The sequence below is a fragment of the Bos indicus genome, chromosome 1, assembly GCF_029378745.1.
Source record: "Bos indicus isolate NIAB-ARS_2022 breed Sahiwal x Tharparkar chromosome 1, NIAB-ARS_B.indTharparkar_mat_pri_1.0, whole genome shotgun sequence".
Classification (NCBI taxonomy): domain Eukaryota; kingdom Metazoa; phylum Chordata; class Mammalia; order Artiodactyla; family Bovidae; genus Bos; species Bos indicus.
In genome coordinates this window covers 137,133,233-137,155,264 of record NC_091760.1, presented here as the reverse complement: position 1 = coordinate 137,155,264, position 22,032 = coordinate 137,133,233, and positions in this window count along the sequence as shown.

Sequence of the window (22,032 nt, the reverse complement as noted above, 5' to 3'; positions counted from 1 at the left end):
TGTATGGAGTGTAGAGATAACCATATATTCAGGGAGGGGAGGGTGGCAGTGGATGTTTAGTCAACTGTCGCTCTGTATATTCCATCCCTGGTGCTTGGGGCTTCCCTGGTGGTTCAGCACTAAAGAATCTGCCTGCCAAAGCAGGAAACGTGGGTTCAATCCCTGGGTCAGGAAAATCCCCTGGAGAAGAAAATGAAAATCCACTCTAGTACTCTTGCCTGGGAAAATCCATGGACAGAGGAGCTTGGCGGGCTACAGTCCATGGGATCACAAAAAGTCAGATAGGACTTAGCAACCCAACAACAACAACAATTTTCTATCTTATATTGCTTTGAGTGAAAATTTCCTAACAAAACTCTTCTTATTGGTGGTCAGTGAAATAACCCAAGATCAAAGAGATCTCCTGATTGAGTCTTATCACCCTGCCATATCTGTGAGCAGATAATGCAAACAGAAGAAAAAAATACTTTAAACTTGCTGTGTTAAGGTTTAGCCAGCATATTAGAACTCAATACTGGTCTTCTGACTTCAAATTCTGTACTTTGTCCACCTGTTTCTTAGTCCTTAAAAAGCACAAAGTGGACAGTTTAGGTCCTGTGTAAAACTCTTTATAATTATGGGAATGTATATTTCATATAGAAATATTTCCTAACATTCAAATCAAGAAATAGGAAAGCAAATAATTCTTACCCAATTAAAGCACTTTTATGTTAGTCCATAAACTTAAAAAGACAATTAATGTTGAGATATTCCAACAGTGAAACTGAAAACAACAGTTCAAAACATTGACTTAAAAAGTTCTTGCCGTTTTGGAATTTTTTTCTGTTGTTATTTCTGCACGTAAGTATTTCAGTGTATGTTCCAGTTTATGAGCAGCCAGTTGCTGAAATACTAGTCTCAAGTCAAGGTCAAACATCTCATTAAAGAATAGAATTTCTCTAACATGTAATGCTTTGTGCACCTGGAGTATATATTTCATGAGCAGAACTAATTTGATCTGATTTTATCGTATTCACAAAGCTCAGGCTTATTTTGCAGTGGTAGAGATGATATTCTGTAACAAGTATGGAGATACAATTCTTTAGATATAATCTCATTTGGCCCTATTAGTTAGGCAGAATAATCATCATTATTATTAACATACCCACTAGAAACTGAAAATCTCAAACCATGGTCAAACAAGTTTTGTTACAAGGCACAAGCTGATATGTAACGAGAACGTGAAAGTGTTAGTGGTTCAGTTGTGTCTGACTCTTTCGAACCCCATGGACTGTAGCCCACCAGACTCCTCTGCCCATGGAATTCTCCAAGCAAGAACACTGAAGTGGGTAGTTTTCTCCAAGGGATCTTCCTGACCCAGGGATTGATTACAAGCCTTCTGCACTGCAGGCGGATTCTTTACCATCTGAGCTACCATGGAAACCCAATATGTAGTGGAGGGGGCATTTAATAAAGTGATTATCATGCATTAGAATGATCAGTGGGTATTAGATTTTTAGGTTAGATTATATGAAATGAAGTATATTGATTAAGAACATGGGTTCTGTGTTCAAATCCCAATTTTATCACTTACTAATTCCATGACTTTAAGCAAATATAAACTTTCTCAGTATCACCTACTACCTAGAAAATTAAATGAGTTAAGGAATACAAAACTCTTGGCACAGCATTTGGTGCATATTAAGCACTCAGTAAATAAAGCTCTTATTATTACTCCAACAAACCTCATACACACACACACATCACCAGCATCAACAACCCTATGAGTGGAGCAATATTTTCATATTTCTTTAAAATCACTCTTTGAATTATCTCCTCCAGTTTTAGGACTCTGAATACTACTTATTCATTGGTAACTTCCAAACATATATCTCTAATCTGCACTTCTTCCCTGAACTTGTATATCCAACTGTCTACTTGACATCTACTTGGGGATCTAAAACATGATGTACCCAAAAGTGAATTCTTGATATTTCTTCTCTTCTGGTACCTCCTGCAGCTTTCCCCATCCTAGGTAACAGCAGCTCCATTCTTCCAGTTGTTCCCTACTTATCCCTGTGTAACATACTATACATTATGCTATTTCATCCTGTTTATTGTCTGCTTCTTGTTGTTCAGTCACTAAGTCGTGTTCTACTCTTTGCGACCCCATGAGCTGCAGCACACTAGGCTTCCCTGTCCTTCACTATCTCCCTGAATGTGCTCAAACTCATGTCCGTTGAGTCAGTGATGCCACCAACCATCTCATCCTCTGTCACTCCCTTCTCCTCTTGCCCTCAATCTTTGCCAGCATCGGAGTCTTTTCCAATGAGTTGGTTCTTCGCAACAAGTGGCCAAAGCATTGGAGCTTCAGCTTCAGCATCAGTGCTTCCAAAGAATATTCAGGGTTGATTTCCTTGAGGGTTGACTGGTTTGATCTTCTTATTGTCTGCTTACCCTGTTAGAAGGCAAGCTTCATGGGAATAAATAATTTTTATTGGATAGTAATAGTCTCTCGCATATAACAGGCACTCAATAAATATATCTTAATGAATGAATAAATAAATGCTTATTTAATAGACAAGGACAAGGAAACTGAGATTCACAGAAGTTCATGAACTTGCCCAAAGATAGGAGTGGGTAAGTAAAGACACCTAGGTTTATATGACTTCAAAGTCCATATTTAAAATTACTACACATTTTGTCAGGGTTAATTTCTGGATGTTGGTCAAAATCTAGATGTGGCTTCAGATACACATTAATGTAATGATGTCTCAGCACATCCTTGGGAAATGAAGATTTCTTAAACAAATTCAGCAAGTGTTTTAAAAAGTGTTTTTCAAAGGAAAATGCTTACTGGCCTGAGCACAGAGAGGGAAGGGAGGGTTGAGAAGAGTGGGGAAGGGACTTCTGATCTTGTTTCTGTTGCCTTGACTCTAGTCCTGCTCACGTGGTGGGTCCCTGCTTGGCCAGAATGCTGTGATTCCTGAGACAGAGGCAAATTTGCTCAGGCTGGGAAAACATCCCTTCCCTCCTCACCCTCTTTCTTCTCTCTTCTTCTCTCCATCTTGTCTTTCCACATCTCCACATCTTCCTTCACACCTTCCCATCTCTCCTGAGCTCTGTCTCCATACTCTTGTCCCAACACTTCAGCCCTCAAGTATGATATCAGGGCAGTCTACTAGGGTGTAGCACTTAAGATTCATAAAAGCTAAGGTTTATACATTAGAATTAATTAAATAAGAAGGTCTGTTCATTAAAACACACTGAAGAGAATGAAAATGTAAGGCAGAGACTAGGGATATATGTGTTTGTTGTATATATATCTAACAAAGGATTCATATTCAGAATATGTAAATAGCTCTCTTGAGTTCAGTCACTCAGTCGTGTCTGGCTCTTTGCAACCCCATAAACTGCAGCAGTCCAGGCTTTCCTGTCCATCACTAACTACTGAAGCTTGCTCAAACTCAAGCTTGAGCTTGAGGTCGAGTCCATTGAGTCGGTGATGCCATCCAACCATCTCATCCTCTGTTGTCCCCTTCTCCTGCCTTCAATCTTTCCCAGAATCAGGGTCTTTTCCAAGGAGTCAGTTCTTTGCATCAGGTGGCCAAAATAATGGAGTTTGGGCTTCAGCATCAGGCCTTCCAATGAATATTCAGGGTTGATTTCCTTTAGGATTGACTAGTTGGATCTCCTTGCAGTCCAAGGGACTCTCAAGAGTCTTCTCCAATACCACAGTTCAAAAGCATCAATTCTTCGGCAATCAACTTTCTTTATGGCCAAACTGTTACATCCAAACATGACCACTGGAAAAACCATGGCTTTGACTAGATGGACTTTGTTGGCAATGTCTCTGCTTTTTAATATGTTGTCTAGGTTGGTCATAGCTTTTCTTCCAAGGAGAAAACATCTTTTAATTTCATGGCTGTAGTCACCATCTGCGGTGAGGCCAAGAAAATAAAGTCTCTTACTGTTTCCATTGTTTCCCCATCTATTTGCCATGATGTGATGGAACCAGATGCCATGATCTAAGTTTTTTGAATGTTGAGTTTTAAGCCAGCTTTTTCACTCTCCTCTTTAACTTTCATCAAGAGGACTTCAGTTCCTGTTTTCTTTCTTTCTGCCATAAGGGTTGTGTCACCTGCATATCTGAGGTTATTGATATTTCTCCCAGCAATCTTGATTCCAGCTTGTGCTTCATCCAGCCCAGCATTTCTCATGATGCACCCTGCATACAAGTTAAACAAACAGGGTGACAATATACAGCCTTGATGTACTCCTTTCCCAATTTGGAACCAGTCTGTTGTTCCATGTCCAGCTCTAACTGTTGCTTCTTGACCTGAATACAGATTTCTCAGGAGGCAGATCAGGTGGTCTGGTATTTCAATCTCTTTCAGAATTGTGATCCACACACTCAAAGCCTTTGGTGCAGTCAGTAAAGCAGAAGTATATGTTTTTCTGGAACTCTCTTGCTTTTTCCATGATCCAATGGATATTGGCAATTTGATCTCTGGTTCCTCTGTCTTTTCTAAATCCAGTTTGAACATCTGGAAGTTTACATTTTACATACTGTTGAAGCCTGGCTTGGAGAATTTTGAGCATTACTTTACTAGCATGTGAGATGAGTGCAGTTGTGCAGTAGTTTGAACATTCTTTAGCATTGCCTTTCTTTGGGATTGGAATGAAGACTGACCTTTTCCAGTCTTGTGGCCACTGATGAGTTTTCCAAATTGGCTGACATATTGAGTGCAGCATCATATTTTAGGATTTGAAAGAGCTCAACTGGAATTCCACCACGCCCACTAGCTTTGTTTGTAGTGATGCTTCCTAAGGCTCACCTGACTCCACAGTCCAGGATGTCTGGCTCTAGCGAGTGATCACACCATCGTGGTTATCTGGGTCATGAATAACTTTTTTGTATAGTTCTTCTGTGTATTATTGCCTTGTCACCTCTTCTTAATATCTTCTGCTTCTGTTAGGTCCATATCATTTCTGTACTTTTTTGTGCCCATCTTTGCCTGAAATGTTCCCTTGGTATTTCTAATTTTCTTGAAGAGATCTCTAGTCTTTCCCATTCTCTTGTTTTCCTTTCTTTTTTTTCCCCCCTCTATTTCTTTGCATTGATCACTGAGGAACCTTTCTTACCTCTCCTTGCTTTTCTTTGGAACTCTGCACTCAGATGGAAATATCTTCCCTTTTTTCCTTTGCCTTTTGCTTCTCTTCCTTTCTCAGCTATTTGTAAGGCCCCCTGAGACAACCATTTTGCCTTTTTGCATTTCTTTTTCTTGGAGATGGTCTTGATCACTGCCTAATGTACAATGTCACAAACCTCCATCCATAGTTCTTCAGGTACTCTATCAGATCTAATCCCTTGAATCTATTTGTCACTTTCCCTGTATAATCATAAGGGGTTTGGCTTAGGTCATACCAGAATGGTCTATTGGTTTTCCTTACTTTCTTTAATTTAAATCTGAATTTGGCAAGATGTTCATTGGAAGAGGTTAGAATTATTAAAACTTGGAAACCCAGACAATGGTCCTGGAGGCTGCAACCCAAACCTCTGAGGAAGTGGTCAGGCCTCCTTGTGCAGGTGTTTCTGAGGCTAGTTTTAAAAGTGTCAAAGAAACTACAAACTAGATTCAACTGTTGCCACAGGAAGAATCTGCTAATGTTGGGGTGAGGGGCATTTCTGGGGTAACAGAGTAGTGGGAAGCAAGCTCAAGAAAGTATGTTCTTCTTAGGACCCCCAATTGGCATTACCTCATAGTGAGCAGCTGGAAAAACCAAAATGTTGATTTGCAGAGTCGAAGCTCCAGTCTCATAAGGCATAGTGAATAAGGGGTGAGGGGGACAGTGAAGCTGAGATTGGGCCTTGAGCAATTTTGTATTTAAATCCCAGCTTTGCCCCTCACTTGTTGTGTGACTTTGGGCAAGTTACTTCACCTGTTTGAAGCTCAGCTCCACATGAGTAAAATTAAGGTAATATTCCCTTATGAGCTCATGGTAGTGAGCCTTCAATAGATGGACTCCAGTATTTAACTTCTTTGTTGATGTAGCACTAGCTCCCCCCTCACTCACTCCTCTGAATCATTCCTAGTGTTACAGCCCAGTCACTTAGTCCTTGAGATGGCTCTGCTCAGTGGTGCTCTGTGCACTCCAGTTCCCTCATGAAAAACTCCCTTATGGTTCAAGATTCCTAGAACTAAGTTGTGGCAGTGTTGGAATTCAGTCTGTTGTATCACTTGGCTCTCAGTTCTCGGGGGGTGGGGGGGGCAGTGGGGGGCAGGGAGAAGTTAAGCAGCTGGCCCATCATCCTTTCTCTCCTGTAACCCTGGAGACTCCTGGGAGACAAAAAAAGCAAGTGACCCAATGTAATCTCTTCATAAACATGCTGATAATTGGCCTCCTGGTAAATAAACTAATGACACTTACTAGCAGGAGACACCCTGTCTATGGAATGTTTTTACAGAACTGCTCCTGGATTAGGATTGCTTATGGAAAACTAATTTAGAGTCTATGGAGTTATGAACCATGGCTCCCTAGAGGAATCCATTTAAGTCACATAATGATCTGGCTATAAAGTGGGGGTTATTAATAACCTAGACAGCATATTCAAAAGCAGAGACATTACTTTGCCAACAAAGGTCCATCTAGTCAAGGCTATGGTTTTTCCAGTGGTCATGTATGGATATGAGAGTTGGACTGTGAAGAAAGCTGAGCGCTGAAGAATTGATGCTTTTGAACTGTGGTGTTGGAGAAGACTCTTGAGAGTCCCTTGGACTGCCAGGAGATCCAACCAGTCCATTCTGAAGGAGATCAGCCCTGGAGTTTCTTTGGAAGGAATGATGCTAAAGCTGAAACTCCAGTACTTTGGCCACCTCATGTGAAGAGTTGACTCATTGGAAAAGACTCTGATGCTGGGAGGGATTGGGGACAGGAGGAGAAGGGGACGACAGAGGATGAGATGGCTGGATGGCACCACCGACTTGATGGACGTGAGTTTGAGTGAACTCCGGGAGTTGGTGATGGACAGGGAGGCCTGGTGTGTTGCGATTCATGGGGTCGCAAAGAGTAGGACACGACTGAGCAACTGAACTGAACTGAGCTGAAAGTCTCCTTGTTGTGTATGGTAACCCACACACCTATTTGTAGACACCCCCCCACCCCCACCCTGCCCCCAACCATTGCCGTGAGCTGCAGAGTACATGTCTGATACAGGAAGAGAGGACCTGGGGAGCCACACTCCAGATCCTGGCCCCCTCCCTACTTCACCTTTTCCTCTTAATTGGTAGTTCTGCTGGTAAAGAATCTGCCTGCAATGCAGGAGACCCTGGTTCAATTCCTAGTCAGGAAGATCTGCTGGAGAAGGGATAAGCTACCCACTCCAGTATTCTTGGGATTCCCTGGTGGCTCAGCTGGTAAAGAACCTGCCTGCAATGTGGGAGACCTGGATTTCATCCCTGGGTTGGGAAGATCCCCTGAAGATGGGAATGGCTACCCATTCCAGTATTCTGGCCTGGAGAATTCCATGAACTTTATAGTCCATGGTCTTGCAAAGAGCTGGACACCACTGAGTGACTTTCACTTTCACTTTAAAATGATTAGTGAAGCTTGATACTAACAGAAACTCACACTAACCCAGAGAGTTGTTGGCATGGTGCAGCCACTCTGTTTCAGTGAACAAAGTATTGTTTAAACTCTAAAAACAAGGAGCTAGAGGCTCTTAGCAACATGTGTCAGATTCACTGGATTTTTAATTCACTAAATAATATCCATATTCTAGAGTCTAACTCAGATGTTTCTCTGGCTGTTATAACTTTCTTCTCTCTAAAAGTGTAGAGGTAGAATGAATGCTAAATTTCCTTAGAAAATAAGTGTTCTGGCCCTAGCTCTGCCACAAATGGACTGTGACCTGGGATAGAACCCTCAGCCTTTCTGCACCTGTTTTATCTTTGAGTATCAGGGAGGGGGTGCCCTTCATTGTGCAGTGTACAATGGGGAGGGTGATCATACCCTTCCCCCACAGAGTTGTCATGAGAATCAAATGAAAGATACAGGAAAATTCTAAATAAGCTCTATGAAATATGGCCATATTTCTAGAGCAATGATTTTTAAAGAAGCAACGCTTTTCATCTCTTCCAGGGCTTTTACTAATACTAGCCTAAATATGTAGTTTAAAAAAAAATCTGAATTCTCTTACTTACATTGACACTAACAGATTCACAATTCATCTCTGCTTCTAAAAAATATTTTGTTAAAGTATACTTTACATGAATTAAAGCACAGGAGTCTTAAATATACAGTTCAATCAATTTTGACAAATGCATACAACTATGTAACCTACACTTCCATTATATACATATAATGTACATAACATTTCCAACACCTGCAAAGATTCCACATGCCTTCTTCTAACCTATCACATCCTTCAGAAACAACCATTGTTCTGATTTCTATTGTTGTGTGTAGTTTTTCCTGTTCTAGAAATTCATACTTTCTTATGCTTGGCTTTCTTTCATTCAGGGTAATTTTTTTTTTTTTTTTTTTTTTGAAGCTTAGGCACATTGTTGTGGATGTAAGTAGCACATTCTTTTATTGTTTTTCTGTATAGGATTCCATTGTATGAAAATACCATAATTTGTCCATGCTTCTGTCAAAGGCCATTGGGTTGTTTCTAGTTTTTAGCTATTAAAAATGGGTAAGAGGACCTTCCTGGTGGACTAGTGGCTAAGACTCCACATTCCCAGTGCAGGGGGCCCAGGTTTGATCCCTGGTCAGGGAACTAGATCCCACATGCCACAACCAAGACTTGACATAGTCAAATAAATAAATAATTATTTTTTAAAAAAGAATGGACTAAGGACAGTCTCATATAAGATGTTGTACAGATATACCCTTTCATTTCTTTTGGGTAAATACCTAAGAGTAGAATTGCTGAAACTCAGTAGAGTTGCATGTTTAAGTTTTTAAGAAACCACCAAATGGCTTCCCAAAGTACGCAAAAATTCCAGTTTTTTCCATTTCCTTGCTAATATTTGGTGTTGTCAAAGTTTTTCTTTTGTTTTGTTCTGTTTTGTTTTACTATAGCCATGTGTGTGTCATGGTACCTCTGGTTCTTTTTTTAAGTTTTCGTGGATTCTTAAACTTTTATTTTCAGAACCCTCTTTGGGGTATATTCACGAAATTATATGCAAAAATGTATGCCTGCCTACATTTTCAGGAGGATAGAATCTATATAAATTTCACCTTCTTAAACACAGTCCCTCATTTGCTCAAATGTTAACAATTACACAAACAGCAGTCTCTGAAGATGTGATTTTTGATCAGTCTGATAGACTAGGTCGTAATTAACTATCTGCAGTCAACTATTTATGTTCTCACAGCTCAAAGATTTCGTTTTACTATAATGTGAATTTATGTATGGCAAAACCAATACAGTATTGTAAAGTAATTAACCTCCAATTAAAATAAATAAATTTATATTAAAAAATTCTTATTAGCTCTTAAAGTCTTAAAATACCATTTGACCCAAATTTCTAAAATATCCTCATGTATACAAAGCCCTTTCTATAGTGAAAATCATGTCCTCTGGCTCTGTGCTATTTATTAGGAAAGGAAATATGCATTCCTGATGTGATTAAGGGAAAATTAGTCATGGAGACATTCACAAGGAATGTCTTTTGGTCTACCTGAAACTTTAGCAAATAAAACAGGTAGGGATAATTGCCATAGACTTTTGGCATGCTCTGAAAGTCCAATTTGTTTTGTGATTAGCCTCATCAATGTAGTCTTTTAGGAATCTGCTTTCTATATTGCTGTTTATTTTCATGTGCATAATTTAGCAAAAGTTTTCAAAACACCATTTTTGTGTGTGTAACTTAAAAAGACAATGAGCTTCAGAAGACATAAAATTTCCTGTTTGCAACTCTACCACATTTACCTTTAGAATTCACACTGAATGAATTCAAGGATTTAAAGAAAGAGTTGAGAAATATTTGCTCATTTTGTAGATGTTCTGTTTATGTCCAATTCAAAGTGTGCCAGTAATTTGCAAATGGTCACTTCCAATATAATAATAAAAAAGCCAGCTTCTAGCATTTATCTTTGTAAATGCTTTTTCTTAGGAGTTTAGATTTGAATAAAAGTAATAAAATTATCAAGAGGTGGTCAGTCCACACTACATCCAGTACTATTTCTTGAGTATTGAAATAATGAATTAAATAACAGTAGGATGGTACTTCTTTCCACACTATTATACTCATAAAGGGATTAGTTTAGTCTCACTGATGGTCATTTGATATGACAAGGGGAGAAATAAAGCAGGAGAGTATGTTCTGATATGCTTTTATTTTTTGGTAACAGCTTTATTGAGACATAATTCACCTACCATATGGCTCACCCATTTAAAGAGTTCAATTCAATGGTTTTCTGTATATTCACAGGGCTGTGCAAACAGTAGTACAATCAATTTCCATTTTTTTTCATTAACAGTTACCTCCCTCTCCCATTTCCCCTCAGCCTTTCCAGCTCTGCTGCTGCTGCTGCTGTCACTTCAGTCGTGTCTGACTCTGTGCGACCCCATAGACGGCAGCCCACCAGGCTCCCCCGTCCCTGGGATTCTCCAGGCAAGAATACTGAAGTGGGTTGCCATTTCCTTCTCCAGTGCATGAAAGTGAAAAGTGAAAGGGAATTCGCTCAGTCGTGTCCGACCCTCAGTGACCCCATGGACTCCAGACTTCCTGGCTACTCCATCCATGGGATTTTCCAGGCAAGAGTACTGGAGTGGGGTGCCATAAACCTACTTTTTGTATCTATGGATTTTTATGGATTTGCCTATTCTGGACATGTCATATACATGAAATTATATAATATACAGTCTTTTATGACTGTCTTCTTTAGATAAATATAATATTTTTGAGGTTCATCTATACTGTTACATGTATCCTTACTTCATTCCTTTTTATTGTTGGAGGATATTCCATTATACAAATTCTTTACATTTTATTTATCCATTCACTGATGGGTGCTTGTATTGTTTCCACTTTTGGCTATTCGGAATAATGCCGCTATAAACATTTGTGTATAACTTTTTGCATAGAGATATGTTTTCATTTCTCTTGGTATATACCAAAGAATAGAATTGCTGGGTCATATGAGAAGTCTATGTTTGTCTTTTGAGAAACTGCCAAGCTGTTGCCAAAGCTGCTACACCATTTTACATTCCCACCAGTCATGTGTGAAGTGGTATCTCATTGTAATTGTGAGTTGCATTTCTCTGATGGCAAATAATATCAAGTATCTTTTCATGTGCTTATTGGCTATTTGTATATCTTCTTTGGAGAAATATCTATTCAGATTCTTTGTTCACTTTTTAACTGGGTTGTATTCTTATTATGAGTTCTAAGAGTTTTGATATGCTTTTGAGTAACAGCATGAAGTGGAAAAATATGGGTATCTCTGAAAATGATAATAATATACATATTGATTGAGATGCTTGGAATTACATAAGAGCTGGAGGGCACTGTAAAGATGCCCAAGGTCAAGCCCTCCTTTTATAGATAAGGAAACAAGCTATTATAAAAATTAAATGATTTCCTGAGAAGCACAGCCAGAAGATTAGAGAATGGAGATTCAAGCACAAGTGTTTATACAGAATTTGCCACTCTAGCTGATTCATTTCATTGCTTGGAAATGCAAAATGATGCTCTGTGATGGCAAGAATTCTTAGATCTTTCTTTGCCTCTTGTTCTTGTTTATATTTATTGCTGCGGATCATACCAGGTTTCTGTTTGCCAGGGCAGGACTAATGGAGAATGAGTTCAAGAATGAGTTAGAGCTCAAGTTAGACTTCAGCATTCATCAGAACTTCTTGGAGAGCTTGTGAAAACACAATCATGCCCAACATACATAATATACAGTAGTCTGTAAATATATATATATTTAAAATAATGACATGTGATGCACAAGTGCCAGTGACAAAGGTTAAATATTGTAAAGCACTTGTTATATGAACTCCAAATAAACATTTATTAAGTAGGAACTGAAAAACATAGTTTAATGTGTAATCTTATAATCATGGTTCTGAAATGAGCATGTACCAGAATCACCTGGAGGGCTTATTAACACACATATCGCTGGACCCTACCTACCAAGTTTCAGGTTTAGAAGAGCTGTGGAGGGACCAATAATTTGCATTTCTGACAAGTTCCCAGGTAGTGCTGATGCTTGTAGATCCAGGGACCTCACTCTGAGAACCATTGCACTAGAGGGAAGAAAATATTTCAGTATCAGGGGCAGACATACTGTGATGGAGGGGAGGACCAAATTATAATACAATGCCATATACAAGTGTACAATTTTTCCAGATGTTTTAATTTAATTTTTTTTTTCAGTATACACTTTGAAATACCTGATTTGCTTTTTCTTACACTAGCTTGAAAGGGAGCAAAAATGCCAGTTCTGTTGATTTCTGTAATCACAAATTGCAGAACTTTGTACCATCAAACATTTTATGCAATTACATATATATGTATATAATATATACAAAACATTATATATAATTTTGTATACATGAAAACATTTGACAAGGCTATTTGGCTTCATTTTTAACATAGAATGTTTGTCCTAAAACAAGACAGCAAGAGGATATCATTATGATACAGCTGGAAAGCTGATCACATTTCTCTGAAGAGGTCAGTCATGGCCAGAGTGCTTAGATTACTTAACACTGATACTTGTATACTATCGGTGCTCTGTAAATAAAAAACCTAGGTTGTTGAATGGATGAATGCTTTCTCTGCCATGGGTTTTACTTTGGTTCAGACATTATAAATTTCAAGTTGAAGAACGTGGCTGATAAATTTAGTTATATTTTTCAGACTTCCATATCAAGGTGAAAGGCATAGGCATTTTACTGTATTTCTGAATCCTTGTATATCATCTTCTGTTGGGAGTTCTGAACCATGTCTGAACTTAACCTTTAGGCTTTAGGTATTCAACTATATGATTGGCCCAAAAAATCATTAGGGTTTTCCTGTAACATTTCTAAGAGAATTTTAACATGAAGCATTTGAAAGTTACAAATGAATTAGCCTATACTGAGTATCTTTGAAATCTTTATTTACTTAAAATTAAAAAAAAATGTTTTAATTTATTTTTGGTTGTGCTGGGTCTTTGTTGCAGCATGGGTTTTTCTCTAGTTGCTGTGAGCAGGGGCTACTCTGTAGCTGCAGAGTGTGAGCTTCTCATTGAGGTGACTTCACTTGTTGCAGAGCACCAGCTCTAGGGTGTGCAAGCTTTGGTAGCTGCAGCTTCCAGACTCTAGAACACAGGCTTGATAGTTGTGGCACACAGCTTTAGTTGCTTTGCAGCACATGGGATCTTCCTGGACCAGGGATTGAACTTGCATCTCCCACACTGGCAGGTGGACTCCTCATCACTGTGCCACCAAGGAAGCCCTGTCTGAAGTCTTTAGCATACTTATTGTTTTGGTTGAATCTAGTTTAAGAAGTCAGGAAATTTTTGTGTATAACCTTTGTAAAGATATTAATCATTCAAAATAGTGGATCTAAGATCATAGCATTTGGTCCCATCACTTCATGGGAAATAGATGAGGAAACAGTGTAAACAGTGTCAGACTTTATTTTTGGGGGCTCCAAAATCACTGCAGATGGTGGTTGCAGCCATGAAAATAAAAGATGCTTACTCCTTGGAAGGAAAGTTATGACCAACCTAGATAGCATATTCAAAAGCAGAGACATGACTTTGCCAACAAAGGTCTCTCTAGTTAAGGCTATGGTTTTTCCAGTGGTCGTGTATGGATGTGAGAGTTGGACTATAAAGAAAGCTGAGCACCAAAGAATTGATGCTTTTGAACTATGGTTTTGAAGAAGACTCTTGAGAGTCCCTTGGACTGCAAGGAAATCCAACCATTCCATTCTAAAGGAGATCAGTCCTGGGTGTTCTTTGGAAGGACTGATGCTAAAGCTGAATCTCCAATACTTTGGCTACCTCATGCCAAGAGTTGAGTCATTGGAAAAGACCCTGATGCTTGGAGGGATTGGGGGCAGGAGGAGAAGGGGATGATGGAGGATGAGATGGCTGGATGGCATCACCAACTTGATGGACATGAGTTTGAGTGAACTCCGGGAGTTGGTGATGGACAGGGAGGCCTGGCGTGCTGCGATGCATGGGATCGCAAAGAGTGGACATGACTGAGTGACTGAACTGAACTGAACTGAACTGAAGGGTGAATAAAACTTGGAAAATTCACATGATGTAAAACACCAAGTGGGCTTCCCAGGTGGCTCAGTAGTAATGAATCTGTCTGCCAGTGCAGTAGATACGGGTTCAATCCCTGGGTCAAGAAGATGCCCTGGAGGAGGAAATGGCAACCCCCTCCAGTCTTCTTGCCTGGGATATCCCATGGACAGAGGAGTCTGGTGGGCTCTAGTCTATGGAGTTGCAAAGAGTTGGACACAACCGAGCAGCAGCAGCAGCAGCATCCCCCAATATTTATACTATCCTTTTTAACAACAAATCACTTCCCCACAATTTTAACTGGGCATGGTGTCCAAACCAGATAGAGACCACATTTCCCAGCATCACTAGCTGGGAGGCTAAGGAGGTGGCCATGTGAGTGCATTCTGGTCAGTGGGATACACACAACAGTGATGTGTGGTCTCTGGGTCACACCTTAAAAAGGAAGTTCTTTGCCAACAATTATCTCTCTTCTCCTCACTGCTGGCTGAGATATGACCCTTCCACAAATGAAAGCTGTATATTGAGAATGTTCAGTTCAGTCCAGTTGCTCAGTCATGTCTGACTCTTTGCGACCCCATGAACTGCAGCACGCCAGGCCTCCCTGTCCATCGCCAACTCCCAGAGTCCACCCAAACCCATGTCCATTGAATTGGTGATGCCATCCAGCCATCTCATCCTCTGTCGTCCCCTTCTCCTCCTGCTCTCAATCTTTCCCAGCATCAGGGTCTTTTCCAATGAGTCAGCTCTTCGCATTAGGTGGCCAAAGTATTGGAGTTTCAGCTTCAACATCAGCCCTTCCAATGAACACCCAGGACTGATCTCCTTTAGAATGGAATGGTTGGATCTCCTTGCAGTCCAAGGGACTCTCAAGAGTCTTCTCCAACACCACAGTTCAAAAGCATCAATCCTTCAGCGCTCAGCCTTCTTCACAGTCCAACTCTCACAGCCATACATGACCACTGGAAAAACCATAGCCTTGACTAGACGAACCTTTGTTGACAAAGTAATGTCTCTGCTTTTGAATATGCTATCTAGGTTGGTCATAACTTTCCTTCCAAGGAGTAAGTGTCTTTTAATTTTATGGCTGCAATCACCATCTGCAGTGATCTTGGAGCCAGAAAAATAAAGTCAGCCACTGTTTCCACTGTTTCCCCATCTATTTACCATGAAGTGATGGCCCTGGATGCCATGATCTTAGTTTTCTGAATGTTGAGCTTTAAGCCAACTTTTTCACTCTCCTCTTTCACTTTCATCAAGAAGCTCTTTAGTTCTTCACCTTCTGCCATAAGGGTGGTGTCATCTGCATATATGAGGTTATTGATATTTCTCCTGGCAATCATTTTTTTTTTTTTTACTTTACAGTATTGTATTGGTTTTTCCATACATTGACATGAATCCGCCATGGGTATACATGTCTTGATTCCAGCTTGTGCTTCCTCCAGCCCAGTGTTTCTCATGATGTACTCTGCATATAAGTTAAATAAGCAGGCTGACAACACACAGCCTTGACATGCTCCTTTTCCTATTTGGAACCAGTCTGTTGTTCCAAGTCCAGTTCTAACTATTGCTTTCTGACCTGCATACAGGTTTCTTAAGAGGCAGGTCAGGTGGTCTGGTATTCCCATCTCTTTCAGAATTTTCCACAGTTTATTGTGGTCCACACAGTCAAAGGCTTTTGCTAGTCAATAAATCAGAAATAGATGTTTTTCTGGAACTAGAGACACCTATCAGCCACTAATTCCAAAATAAGAAATAGATTTTTCTTATTTAGTACCCGACATTTTAGGTTCTTCTTAGCTTATCGCCTAATACATGTATTATCTCATTTAATCCTTATAATTAACATGTCAGGTATTTGTTGGTACCCACACTTATAGATGAAGAAAGGAGTGATTAATTTGTCCAAGCAAATGGGAAGACTGAAATTGAAATACAAATAGCCTGTATTCAAGTCTAATTCTTTTTTCCAAATGGATTGTTTTCAGGAGAGAAAGAAAAACATTTTCTAGTCCAGAAAGTAAAATGTCAAGGAGACACGACTGAAAATTCATAAAATTAAGTATCATCTGAACAAGTCTTGTTTATCAAATCTTATCTATTAGAGCTAACCAAGAGAAGTCACTACCCTAAGAAGAAGGAAAGACAATAGAGTCATTTTAGGGAAATTCTGTGGGTGTTTGGCTACATCCTTAACTTGTAGTTTTAAGTTTTCAGAAGGAACTCTGCCTTCCCCACAAAGGGGCCTCCCTCTGCCAGAAGTCTCAGATGGACTTGCTAAAACTGCATGGTGTTCCTTAAATTCTCATGCTGGTGCTAGCACAGCACACCAAGCTGTGAGCAGCTATGCTGCCAACAACTCAATGAGCAAGAAACAGACCATATGCTAAGACATGACCTCTATAAACATCCTTAACTTCACAGTGAGGAAAAAGCAGGTGCTTAATAACCATATTTCAAAATTATGTCACGGTTTGGATTTTGGAAGAACATCAACTCATCCTGTATCCACAACCAAAAGCCTGCAAATTATCTTTGAGTTGGTTGCTCTTGGAAGTTTTCGTATGTGAGGACCTTCAGAACGAAAGAGATGCAAGTTATTCTTTGTATTTGAGAAGGCCATGTTCTCCTACATGTGGTCTCAAGTTATCTGCCTCTTTTCCTTTTCTTCTAACAAGTGTGCTTTGGTCCAGGTAATCCTACTTGGGAAGATTCCCCTACAGGAGGAAATGGCAACCCACTTCAGTATTCTTGCTAGGGTAATCCCATGGACAGAGGAGCCTGGTAGGTCCATGGGGTCCCAAAGAATGGGACTCAACTGAAGTGACTGAGCTCCCCACTCAAGCCCTACCCTCCCTTTTCCTCTTACCCTGCTTCTTTGTATTTATGCTAGAGAAAGGAATATCCCTCCTTTCTAAGTCCAGACCCCTTGCCTTATTCTTTTGCTAGGATATTGCTCCATCAATAGTCCCTCTTAACTGACTTCCCAACCTTTCTGTCCGGTGATCCCTGTCCCTTCTTAACACACAAACATCCCCCTTGTGGTGGTTTTGTAATGTGTTAACTTGACTAACATACACACATGCCCCTTGTGGTAATTTTGTAATGTGTTAACTTGAACTGCATTTCCAAGAATTCTCCTCCTTGTGTATTTCTAGTTATTTGGGTCAGAGTGAGATTCCTGTGGGAGACTGGGAGGGTGGAAGTGAAGCAGCAACCATTTTGTAGTTTGTACACATTGCCACTTATTAGCTGGGCTCTGTTGGTTGCTGTGAGGCAGCAGCCAGGTATGCAACTGCCCTACCTTTTCCTGGACCCTCCTTTCATGCTCCCTTTCTAGACCAGGTGTATGAACTTAGCTCCACGAGGATGTCTCCAGAGTCCACAGGACACACCACACTGCAGAGGCAGCAAGAACTGACAAGGGTCTTGGTTCATCCTTGTGGGGCTCCAGCTCGTGTTTGTGGATTCTGGACTGTTCTTGATCTCCTCCATTTTACAGCCATCTTCCCTTGTGTTTATCTTGTGGACTTCATGCTCCAACTCCAGACCAAAGACAGCTTCACAGAAACTGCTTGACCAGCTCCCATAATTCCATAAGGTCAAATTCCTGTGACAAATCCCTGTGTGTGTGTGTGGGAGTGTGTGCATACACACATCTCCTAGTGGCTGGCTGTTACTAATATACACCTCTTGACATCTTTGCCTAACACCCTCAAATTATATACTGCTCACATTCTTCCTTTTTTATCTCAACATTCTCTAGAATGTATATTCAATATCTTACTGCAACATATTCAAGTGTTTCTCAAAGTCAAAACACTCGTTAAAAATGCAGATTCTGAGACCCACCCTCCCCGCCAATCTCCACACTAACTGATCCAGAGTCTCTTGTGATGGACCTTGGAATATGCATTTTGGATAAGGAGTCCCCAGAATGTGATGCACAGTAAAGTTTAAGCACAATATAGTGCTTGACTCCTTGTAAACTGGACCTTTTTTCCTCACTGTCTTCTGTACCATCTGTTGTTGTTGTGTCCAGCTCTTTGTGACCCCATGGATGCCAGCATGCCAGGCTTCCCTGTCCTTCACCTTCTTCCAGAGTTTGCTCAAACTCGTGTCCATTGGGTCAGTGATGCCATCCAACCATCTCATCCTCTGTGGTCCCCTTCTCCTCCTGCCTTCAATCTTTCCCAGCAACAGGGTCTTTTCTAATGAGTTGGCTCTTCCCATCAGGTGGCCAAAGTATTGGAACTTCAGCTTCAGCATCAGTCCTAATGAATATCCAGGATTGAATTCCTTTAGGATGGACTGGTTGGATCTCCTTGCAGTCCAAGGGACTCTCAAGAATCTTCTCCAACACCACAGCTCAAAAACATCAATTCTTCAGCATTCAGTCTTTTTTATGGTCCAACTTTCACATCCTTACATGACTCCTGGAAAAAACATAGCTTTGGCTATATGAACTATTGCACTTGAAGCTGTTCTCTTGAACAGCATGGATGGCTTTCTTGTTTGTCTTTTCTCTGGTTTTGACCTTCAGGAGAAGTTGACATTATTGAAAAATCCTTTCTTTTTATTCTTTATGTCCTTATAACTGTATGTCTGGATGGGTGTCCCCTAAAATTTTCTAATCTGCTCCAGATACTTGGATCTTAGAAATCTACCCTAACTCTCCTTATTACTACTACTCCTTTTTGTTTTCTTAGCTAGCATTTCCCAATGTGTATCTCAATTCAACTAAGGAATGTGTTGAACAATTACTGTGTGCCCTGGGCTGTGCTGGCCCCTGGGAATAATCCTTAAACTCTAGGACCTCACAGTTCAATAGTCCAAGAGATGATTATAATTAAAAGATCAATTGTAATTTGGGGTTATAAGTGCTTCCAGAGTGAGTAGTGAGTGCTAAGATGGAAGAGGCCAGGGCAATATGCCTAGAAAAAATTAAAGTGTTAGTTGCCCAGTCATGTCTGACTCTTTGCAATGCCATGGACTATAGCCCACCAGGCTCCTCTGTCCATGGAATTCTCCAGGGAAGAATACTGGAGTAACCATTCCTTTCTCCAGGGAATCTTTCCTAACCAAGGATCAAAACCTGGTCTCCTGAATTGGCAGGCAGATTCTTTACCATCTGAGCCTCTGGGGAGGTCCAAAATGCATAGAGGAAGACTTAGAGAATTGTCACTCCAGCCAGGTACAGAATTGAATGTCACTCCAGCAAAGAAAAGAGCCTGTCCAAAAGGTAGGAGGTGTGAGGGATCAAGGTACATTCTAGGACCTGTAAATAATTTGTCTTGTCATGGGAGGGAATGGATAACATGAAGTAGACCAGGTAAATTAACGGTGCTCACAAAGAGCCTTAACCACCTTATTAAGACGTTGGTCTTTATTCTAAGATGGCATTAGGGAGTTTTAAGTAGTAGAGAAAAAGGGTGACAGATTCATGCATTGGAAATACTCTCCTAGTCAGTCAGTCAGTCAGTTCAGTTGTTAAGTCGTGTCCGACTCTCTGAGACCCCATGAATCGCAGCATGCCAGGCCTCCCTGTCCATCACCAACTCCCGGAGTTCACTTAGACTCACGTCCATTGAGTCGGTGATGCCATCCAGCCATCTCATCCTCTGTCGTCCCCTTCTCCTCCTGCCCCCAATCCCTCCCAGCATCAGAGCCTTTTCCAATGAGTCAAATCTTCGCATGAGGTGGCCAAAGTACTGGAGTTTCAGCTTTAGCATCATTCCTTCCAAAGAAATCCCAGGGTTTATCTCCTTCAGAATGGACTGGTTGGCTCTTCTTGCAGTCCAAGGGACTCTCAAGAGTCTTCTCCAACACCACAGTTCAAAAGTATCAATTCTTCAGTGCTCAGCTTTCTTCACAGTCCCATTCTCACATCCATAAATGACCACTGGAGAAACCATAGCCTTGACTAGATGGACCTTTTCCTGGCAAAGTAATATCTTTGCTTTTTAATATACTATCTAGTTGGTCATAACTTTCCTTCCAAGGAGTAAGCATCTTTTAATTTCATGGCTGCAGTCACCATCTGCAGTGATTTTGGAGCCCCCCAAAATAAAGTCTGACACTTTCCACTGTTTCCCCATTTATTTGCCATGAAGTGATGGGACCAGATGCCATGATCTTCGTTTTCTGAATGTTGAGCTTTAAGCCAACTTTTTCACTCTTCTCTTTCACCTTCCTCAAGAAGTTTTTGAGTTCCTCTTCACTTTCTGCCATAGGGTGGTGTTATCTGTATATCTGAGGTTACTGAAGTTTCTCCCTGCAATCTTGATTCCAGCTTGTGCTTCTTCTAGCGCAGTGTTTCTCATGATGTACTCTGCATAGAAGTTAAATAAGCAGGGTGACAATATACAGCCTTGACGTACTCCTTTCCCAATTTGGAACCAGTGTGTTGTTCCATGTCCAGTTCTAACTGTTGCTTCCTGACCTGCATACAAATTTCTCAAGAGGAAGGTCAGGTGGTCTGGTATTCCCATCTCTTTCAGAATTCTCCACAGTTTATTGTGATCCACACAGTCAAAGGCTTTGGCATAGTCAGTAAAGCTGAAACAGATGTTTTTCTGGAACTCTTGCTTTTTCCATGATCCAGCGGATGTTGGCAATTTGGTCTCTGGTTCCTCTGCCTTTTCTAAACCAGCTTGAACATCTGGAAGTTCATGGTTCGTGTATTACTGAAGCCTGGCTTGGAGAATTTGGAGCATTACGTTACTAGCATGTGAGATGACTGCAATTGTGCAGTAGTTTGAGCATTCTTTGGCATTGCCTTTCTTTGGGATTGGAATGAAAACTGACCTTTTCCAGTCCTGTGACCACTGCTGAGTTTTACCAATTTGCTGGCATATTGAGGGCAGCACTTTCACAGCATCATCTTTCAGGATTTGAAATAGCTCCACTGGAATTCCATCACCTCCACTAGCTTTGTTTGTAGTGATGCTTTCTAAGGCCCACTTGACTTCACATTCCAGGATGTCTGGCTCTAGGTCAGTGATCACACCATTGTGATTATCTGGGTCATGAGATCTTTTTCGTACAGTTCTTCTGTGTATTCTTGCCACCTCTTCTTAATATCTTCTGCTTCTGCTAGGCCCATACCGTTTCTGCCCTTTATCGAGCCCATCTCTGCATGAAATGTTCCCTTGGTATTTCTAATTTTCTTGAAGAGATCTCTAGTCTTTCACATTCTCTTGCTTTCCTCTATTTCTTTGCATTGATCGCTGAGGAAGGCTTTCTTATCTCTTCTTGCTATTCTTTGGAACTCTGCATTCAGATGTTTATATCTTTCCTTTTCTCCTTTGCTTTTCACTTCTCTTCTTTTCACAGCTATTTGTAAGGCCTCTCCAGACAGCCATTTTGCTTTTTTGCATTTCTTTTCCATGGGGATGGTATCGATCCCTGTCTCCTGTACAATGTCACGAACCTCATTCCATAGCTCATCAGGCACTCTATCTATCAGATCTAGGCCCTTAAATCTATTTCTCACTTCCACTGTATAATCATAAGGGATTTGATTTAGGTCATACCTGAATGGTCTAGTGGTTTTCCCTACTTTCTTCAATTTCAGTCTGAATTTGGCAATAAGGAGTTCATGATCTGACCCACAGTCAGCTCCTGGTCTTGTTTTTGTTGACTGTGTAGAGCTTCTCCATCTTTGGCTGCAAAGAACATAATAAATCTGATTTTGGTGTTGACCACCTGGTGATGTCCATGTGTAGAGTCTTCTCTTGTGTTGTTGGAAGAGGGTGTTTGCTATGCCCAGTGCATTTTCTTGGCAAAACTCTA